We start from the raw sequence: 9631 nt of genomic DNA, 5'->3' as shown, positions 1-9631 counted from the left end.
AGGGATAACACTGGGGTCTCGGAGAACTTTAAGGGCTGAGTTGTTCTCCCAACTCTGAATGTGACCCATCCTAAAGACACAAGCAGCTGCTGAGCACAGTGGCTGGTGACTGCTTACTTAGGGTGTATAAGGAATACCAGCCTCAGTCCCACAGATGATACCAATCTGCTTGTATCAAATAATCAGCAACAGAGCTACTGTTTGGCCCAAGATGAAACCAGAAGGACCCAAGAGTAACTCAGCGGTGTCTCCTTGAGACTCAGAAAGAAAACAGCAAGTAATAACTTTTTTTAAAGGTGGAGTGTAACTTCGCTACTTATTTTAGAAAAGATAACGGGACTTTAAAGTACAGTCAGGCTTGGGGTATAGCTCAACAGGGGAAGATGGGTTGAGCAAAGTACTGCCTCTAGCACTTAAACAGATGGGGTGGGCTGGAGGGAGAGGACAGAAATCAAACCCCTTTCTCCAAATATACTTATTCCGGTTGTTTGTTTGCTGAGATAGAGTCTCAAGGAACCAAAAATGGCCTGAAGTCCCTATGAAGCCAAGGATGACCTTGAATTACTGGCCTTCTTCCTTCATTTCCAGGATGCTGGGCATAGAGATGTGTGCGCCCCACCATCACCCCTGGTTTGCATTGTGCCTGAACTCAAAGCCTGGTCTTGCACTTGCCAGACAAGCACTCTACCAACTTAGAGAGTTTTATTCTAACAGAAGAGAAAAGAGCATATTTTATCCCAGAAATTTCTCTGACCCCAGAATTGCCCTCATACATCCTTTACTACAAATATGTGGCCATTTTTCTTATATAGGCAACAGCTTCAGTATCAGTAGGGCACATAGCAAGGGTCGTATTTCTCTTGGGAAGTTTTCGCTCTTATTTTGACTTGCATTTCTTCACTGCTGTGGGAATGCTTACCCCTTTCATATTTATCATTTATCCAGTAGGCCACACTGTTCTCTGAGTCAGTTTGTGTATAGAATGTTATTTGTTAGTATTTAAAATATTTGACTATAGTGCTCGTTCTAAATAGTTCTACAGGTTATTGTCTATCTTTTACTTTTGCTTATTTGGGGAGAAATTGTGGAGATTAGAATCTTATTGAAACCTGCCACAGATGCTTCTTTTAAAGCAAATTTCCCCCTTTGCATGGAAAGTTCCTCTCTACTGAGGCATTTCGTAATGAGTGGCTCACCTTTAGTTTGAGCCGCCCTCCTCACTGCTGACATAAGTAGAGTTAGGGATGTGGAACCCTGAAGACTGAACCCAGGACCTCGTGTATAGTCACTCACTGAGCCGCACTTTCAGTCCTCACGTGGCAAGAAAGGGACTCCATAGAAACTGCTAGAGACAAAGTATCCTTCTGTCTGTCCATCTAAGGCTCTACACTCAACATTCAGGTGAAGTACAGATAAGCACTTTTATCACTTACCTTAAGTAATAAGTGAACACACACACACACACACACACACACACACACACACACACACACACACACCACATACTCATTCACTCACATGGCTCAGCAACAATACACAAAGAGCTGGGGAAGACATGAAGAAGCAAAGCATCACTAATTTAACAGTCATGCTTCTTCCGCATGCACCTTGGAGAGCCTCCATAGGCTACCACCTAGGAAATAAATAAATAAATAAATAAATAAATAAATAAAGGTCTCCATTGATGGAGACACCTTCCCAAACAGTGTCTTACATTTAAACTTACGTATATCCAAATAAAAATAATCCCCAACAAATAGGTCCTTGGTGTGTGATTTCTTAATGAATATGCACTTGTGTGTGCATGTGTTTGTGCAGGTGCACAGTGTGTGCACCTATGTGAGGAGGGTAGAGGGCAGTCTCAGCTATCACCTTCCGGAATACTGTTAATCTCTTTGGAGACAGTGTCACTGGTTGACCTGGAGCTCACCAAGCCACTGAGCCTGAGAAGATCCGTCTGTCTCCACCACCCCAACACTGGAACGACAAACATCAGCAGCCATGCCCAGCATTTTAATGTGATTTTAATGTGCGTGATGGGGTTGAGTCTCCTGCTTTGTGGGCTGAGCCCTCCTCCCCACTGCTCACATATGTTTGTGTGGTAGTGGACACACAGTAGAGGAGTTCAAACACCCTATGTGGTTCTATACTGGGCTGGGGGAAATGCTTGCATGCCATTTTACCTGTATTCCTTTCCCTTTTACCCCGAGAGAAACCAGGGGCTTTAACCTCATCTTGGGTTTTGACCTCCAGAGTCATTTTTTGACTCCAACTCATAGCACCACATTCTCTGTGTAAGATGGTTAACCTCTTCAAGGGTGCTCACAAAGATGGACGTAAGTCACCCTTCAGATACACACCTTCCCTAAACCAGGAATTCACAGTCCCTCCAAGGAGAAGCAGAAGCAAGTCCCACCAACACGCCTGTGGGTGTCCTCCAAGAAAAGCAAGGAGTGATGGGAAGTTACACAAGATTCAATACAAAAACAGGCTTTTCCCCTTGAGAAACTCATGTACAAAACAGCACGCACGTAGGTCTCAATCTGAAGGCTTCCCTGGGTGTCAAGTGCAATTCCTTACTAAGTCTGCACACAGAAAACAGTGCGCCCTTCACAGGTGGGCCAATGCCAGCCAGTGAGGAGCCTCACTCCCCTCTGCAATTTTAACATTCTGCTTTGCTAGACGGGAACCTTCCCTTTAGGTCTAAGAGGAACACACTTGGCAGAAATCATGAAGGACCCTAAAGATGGACCCTGGTGAGCTCTTGGGAATCTGATGGAGTAAGGACAAGCTGGAAATACTTCAGAAATAATCCATTAAAACAACAGATTCAAAGTGGGACCATGGCTCAGTCAGTGAAGGGCTTGCTGCCTAAGCACGAGACCCCGAGATCCATCTCCAGCATCCATCAAAAAAACCAGGTGCAGCAGCACACAACTGTAGTCCCAGAACCAGGAGGCAATGGGAGACTCTGGAGCTCGCTGCCCACCCAGTCTACCAACACTAGCGAGCCCAGGTTCAGGGAAGAGACCTTTCTCCACATGTGAGGAATAACAAAGGAAGATAGCCAATGACTTCTGACCTCCCCAGACAAGTGCACTCGCACACAAACACACAGCCCATGAACACATCCAACTCAAGGTAGATTCACAGTCGACGAGTGAAATTTTAACTGAAGGGTTGAATGGAGAAGTGGAAGTTAGCAAGGAAGAAAGGAAGGATAAAGACTGAAGAAATGGAAGAAGGTGTCATAGGTATATATGGTCCTGAGGATGGAAAGGAGAGAGCAAAAGAAGGAGTTGATGAGACAGAGACACAGAGAGGAGCATCTCGCTGTGGCTTCTAAATTATAAAGTAGAAACTGGCTCTGGATTTTAAAATCTTATCTTCTTTCTTAAAAGGACTAACAAGTCGGGGGAGAAAACATATTTTACTTCAAGAGTCCTTCAATTTCATCAACAAATCTACAAATTACAAGATCCAGATCCAATATATGACTTGCATTTGTTAGATATTTAACAGAGAGAGAGAGAGAGAAAGAGAGAGAGAGAGAGAGAGAGAGAGAGAGAGAGAGAGAAAAGAAAGAAAGAAAGAAAGAAAGAAAGAAAGAAAGAAAGAAAGAAAATCAATCAGTTTCTATAAACCTCTCAAAAGAGGCATAACAGGAACAAATATGGCTGCTACCCCCTAAGGCACCACACATGACTCTTCTACAGCCATCTACTTAAATTAAATATTAGATACTTCAGGAATGGCGTGCTCAGGGGGAGAGGCTCACCTGAGGCAGGCTCTGCTAATGCCATTTCTCAGTAAGCCCATCAGGAAAGACCTTCAAAGAGACATCGAATCATAACCCTTGCCAGAAGTTTTCTTCTCATCCATCTATTTTTAGAAGTGCAGCTGGGAAATTGGATGGCTAAGTGGATTGCTGGACTCTGAGGCAGGTGAAAAGTGAAAGCACTTGAGCAGCTCTTGGATGGAGACCCCACAGCCCACAAAGGAAAGTTCTAGAAGCATGTCTACTGTGGAGAGGATGGCATGCCATCCTCATGGACTGATGGCTTTCCCTCTCCACATGGTTTATAAAACTATGATAAGCAGTCTCAATCCAACCAGATAAAATAGAGGCAACAGTCCACCTGCCCTGTCTCTATGTTGAGCTCTGAGTGCAGATGGCAGGCCAATGAGTATACCGGAGAAGTGCTTGACCACTGAGCCCCATGCTCAGCCCCGCTGTCATGAAATTATTCTAGGAGCCTTCAAAATGGATTAAAATGGCTAAAAATTTTAGCAGGGGCAAATACCCTCAGCAGGTAAAGGTGCTTGCTAACAACCCTGATGAATGACCAAAGTTTGACCCTGGTGGAAGGAAAGAATCAACTACCAAAAGATGTCCTTTGACATCCACATGTGTGGTGCAGCAAGCATATATTGAAGTACACTCACACACATGAGGGGGGGGGTTTAGTGTCCCAAACTGCAATTTTCTTGTGTAGAGAGTATACAAGATTTACGGGTATCATGTCATTTTAGGTAGCCCTTGCTAGCCCTCCCCTCTTCTTCACCATGTCACCTCACCCTCATCCACCTTTACTTCCCTCACCATCACCATTTTGCTTATGCATTATACAAAGCAGTAAATTATTCATTTCTACCATATTCATTAAAAATCGAGTCAACGAGCATCATTATTACTCCACAAGTGGGGTCCAGGTGTGTCTGGCTAAAGCATTATCACACTTAAAAGGTGCTCATTATGAGAACACTTCACTCCCAGCTCTCTCTGTTCTTTGCCACCCAGTTTTGATTCACTGATTCATTCATTGAGCTCAGGGGGATCTTGGTGATTTTCTGAAATAAAGAATGACCCTGACATCAATAGAACTTTGTCAAGAAAAGGCTGTTTCTTTTCCCGTTGGTACTATGGTCTCCACTGTCCAGAGTTTTAAACCTGTAACAAGACATGTTTGGGAAAAATAGAAAGATCAGATTACACGTGCATGGACACTCATTTGTTTGGCAGGCTCATGGTGCCCCATAGATGCCAGTCAGTCAGTCTGCTAGATAGTCCTAAGTTTCAGTGAACTCTCTAAATGGGGAAGTGGGATCAGTTAGCTTTCAGAATTGCAGCCAAGAGTCTCCCCTAGAAAGGGACACTGATATCTGTGTCACACTTACTGATTTGGAGTTAAGAGTTGGCTGCTTATTCTGGTTTATTTTTTTAAATAGGGCATTGTTTATTTAAGTGTTCATTGAACATTTTTTAAAGCTTACTATGCACTAGCTAATAAGCCAACCACCAGGCATACAAAAATGAATAAGAAAGACATCAGGCTGAGTGTAGTGGCATTGGTCTCAGAAGTACAATGTCATCTTGAATGAGTTTGAGGCTAGCCTGAACTGCATGAGACATCTCCCTTGAGAGAGAGAGAGAGAGAGAGAGAGAGAGAGAGAGAGAGAGACAGAGACAGAGACAGAGACAGAGACAGAGACAGAGACACAGAGAGACAGAGACAGAGACAGAGACAGACAGAGAGAAACACTAAGGGTATCAAATTGTTTACCACCACAGTACAGTGGGTACCTAGCATACAGCATGTTCGTAATGAGGCGCCATTGCGCTCTCCATGCGCTATATAATTCTCACACAATGATTAGTACCTATTATTTTATTTCTCCTGTTTTGTGGATAAGAAAATTAAAGCTCAGAGGCATTAAATAACTTACCTAAGCCACTCTGCTCATCAAGAACAGTACTGGGTTTTTTAATCAAAATTCTTTTGTCTCTAAATTTATCCTTTTCCTTTCCTGGTGACTTTCAACCAAGCACTATCATCTAAAAACCATCCTCTTGACAGATTTGCTCTGCTAAGCACATTTATTAACGTATTTGCCATCGCGTTATAAATTAAACAAAAGAACCCAAGGTAAACAGTAATCACATAAGAAAATCACAAATCCCTGTAGAAAATATTAAAATGCTGAGGAAATGAAATTAAAGCAATGTACTATAGTAAGATCATTATCAAAACATGGACCATGGCTGGATTTTCAGATCTGATATACAGTTTTATGCCACATGTGGAATCTCAATTTATAAAATAAAACCCCAATCTTGGTGATGGAGAAGAGTTTGGGAACTGTTTCAAGTTCAAACATAAGCTATGTGTTAATCTTATCAGGTATGATTCTAATTTGTCTAGGGCAGTGAACTAAAGCTTTGTTTTATTTCCTCCGCTTACTCTAGACCCATGCTCTGCCCTGGTGGTGTGTTTAGCCATGCTCTGCCCTGGTGGTGTACTTAGCCATGCTCTGCCCTGGTGGTGTACTTAGCCATGCTCTGCCCTGGTGGTGTACTTAGCCATGCTCTGCCCTGGTGGTGTACTTAGCCATGTTCTGCCCTGGTGGTGTGTTTAATCATGCTCTGCCCTGGTGGTGTGTTTAACCATGCTCTGCCCTGGTGGTGTACTTAGCCATGCTCTGCCCTGGTGGTATACTTAGCCATGCTCTGCCCTGGTGGTGTGTTTGGCCATGCTCTGCCCTGGTGGTGTATTTGGCCATGCTCTGCCCTGGTGGTGTGTTTAGCCATGCTCTGCCCTGGTGGTGTGTTTATCCAGATACACCTTGATGGGAGCCTCATTCAGAGAGAGATGAGCAATGTCTCCCAAAAACACCTGAAGACAAAGTTTTCTAAGTTCATGAGTTTCAAGGACCTGTTATAGTCCCCCTCCCCCACCAAAAAAAAAAACAAAACAGAAAATAATAACAACAACAACAAAACCCACACCAGATGGAATAAAACGGGAATACCTGTACTTCTGGCCTGAAAGAAATCCATTCAGATAAATTGGTACTATACAATTATTTAGAAATTTCCAAACAAGGACAGAGGAGTCTGTGAGTGTCAGATCCTAAGAGCTGCCCCTGCCTGCCTCAGACATTATCCAGGATCGATTGTAACCTTTAAGTTCCCCTCATAAGGTAGAAGTCTTGTTGGCATAAGTGATCCCTTTACTTTATTGTCAATTTAGCTAAGAACAGAGTTCATGAAAGGAATTCTTTTATTTAGGTGTTTACAAACACAGAGTGCTTTCCTGTGAATTAATGGTAGCCTGGCCTTTAGAAATGGCACAAAGATAAACTTTGTAACTTAAGTGCTTAACATCATGTGTAAGGAAAATGTCTCCTAACGGTCACTGTTCAATCATTGTTTTTACCTGAAGAGTACTTAAGAAATGCATCTTTAAATTATTAAAGAATAACTCAAGAAATGTCGAGCACAATGGCTTATCCCAATAGCTGAGCAGCTACTAATTGGCTCTTCCTAGAATGTTACCGAAGTTTTCAACTAGAGAGTGCATGCAGGTGGGTGCCTCATTTTGTAGATCATGCAATGACAGGGTCAAAGGTCAGAGAAGACTCAGGCCAAATGCTGGGTTAGAGAACTTATCCACACGTTGGGCACTCAGCATTGTGTCACTTCCAATTGAACCGTACTTCCCTGCAGACTTTAAAGGATTCTTTCCTTATATAATAATAGTAAATCTGAGGCAAGAAGAGTGGATTAGAAACCCTCCCTCATATTATTGTAGCGAACCAATTACATTGTTAATTGGCCTACATTATATTGTGAAGAATCGTTTAATTTTTTTTTTTAATTCTACCTGGCTAATTATAAATGTGTGGTTCCAGAACACTTTAAGTGCCTTCTCCCTCACACAAACTCATTATGGTGAAAAGAGTCTTGATGATTTCAAGGCCGTGGCTTGGCTTCCTCGCCCTCCCTGAGGTCTCTCAGATGAGTCACCATTTTCTCAAGGGTAACAGAATCTTACAGCTGCCACTGCCGAAGCAGCAGCTGCTGGAATGACGGAAACTACAGCCAGCCACACATGGCGGCCCTGCTCGGATTCTCCTCCCCTGCCTCACACATCATTAAGCAAATTGTCAGCTCGGTTTTAATTGCACTGCTTTTATGACTGCTGGTGATGTAAGAGGCACAGTGGGCACACCTTGTTTTTTTCCAAGCCGGCCTGTGTTTGTAGTGCTGGCGGTTGGGGCCAAAACATTTTTCATCTTGCAGAAATGGAGCTAATTTATGTGGGAACCCAGACCCTCTCCGTGTTGTTTGTGCTGCGTCAATTTGCAGAGTCTAATGAGCTCTTTTTAGATGATGGAAAAGCCCTGTATGGCTGCAATACTGAATATCCTTCAAAACCTACCATGAGGGAACAAAGATGCTCAGCCAGAAGGACCCAGGCTCACCTTGCCCCGGTTTGTTGCCCAACCTAAGAGAATGAGGCTGGGGAATTGCATGTGCCTACGAGGCCCTCCAGGCTTGTTGTCGGTAGCCTTGACCACCTTTGCAGATGAGAGGCCCCTCCGACTAGTTTGGTAGACAGGGCTCAGGGTCTGAGGAAGTCCACTGATTGTCTGTCATCTGGTTAATACGGAGTTGAGGTGGCCAGCGAAGGATGCACAGCTGCAAAGGGCAAATGCTACAGTGCGCAACCAACAAAGCCACCTCAAGTTCTTTATGAACTTGCGATGCAGCAAGGACACACAGCTGACTCTGGTCAATGTCACCTTCATGGCCTGCAAGGGAAGAATCAGCTGCTTCCAGTGAGGACCAAGATCAGCAACTCCCAGCCCAACAAAAGCTCATGAAATCAGAGGCTCTGTAGAGGCCTCTCTGTGTGGAATGCTTGTCTGCTGTGCTGGAGGACCTAGCTTGATCTCTAGAACGATAACTGGACGTGGACAGCGCTTGAAAGTAGAGACAGGTGGATCATAAGTTCAAAGTCTGCATGTGCTCCTGTCTAAACAGAGAAGGGGGAGCTCTAATTAAGTGAGCTCCAGTTCTAAGTAAGACTGAAGCAATGGGAGATGCTAGTTACTGGGCAACAGAAACTCAAGGTACTGAATGCTGTGCTTCGTCACACACCTGTGCTAACCAAAGGATTTCCTCCATAGTTTTCCATGGAGGTAAATATAATACTAGTATACTGGGCTCCAAGTTTAAACTAGTATTTACAGTTCAATGATACTCCATAGTTTTAAAGCTTTCTTTTGTTGCTGACTCCTCTTTCTCCTGAAAGACTTCAAAACCTTGCTCAAAGCAAAAGCCAGGTGAATTGCTAAATGACAAGGACACACGACCCTGGAGTTTAAGGCTAAAACTTCTCTGAGGAGACAAGATGTGTGAGTTAATTTAAAAAATAAATAAATAAATAAATAAATAAATAAATAAATAAATACCTTCTTATGTAAGAGAGCAGAGGTGACCCGTGGAAATGGTTAGCTACTCTCTTGACCTAGGAAACCCTAAAAATCAGACAAAACAGAAAAGCTCAAATCTTCCTATTGACTTTAAGAGTACCCAGGAAACTTCCCTGGCCATCAAGCGCATGCACATCTGAAAAGCCACCATCTGAAAGATGGCACTTTAAAGAAACAGTATGTAGCTTTCTGATAGTATAATGGAATAGTTGGTGTGCCCAGCCTAACTAGTATATCTGGACACAGGGTTCATAGTCCCAAAATAATGCAGAATTGCAGAAAGTAATCTTAATTTAGGGACATTGGTATAGATGCTCTTGCTATTGCACATCTCCTGGTGAACAAGGCATGC

Source organism: Acomys minous (assembly GCF_964271855.1).
Source record: "Acomys minous genome assembly, chromosome: 5".
Classification (NCBI taxonomy): Eukaryota; Metazoa; Chordata; class Mammalia; order Rodentia; family Muridae; genus Acomys; species Acomys minous.
This window is presented reverse-complemented; position numbering follows the sequence as displayed.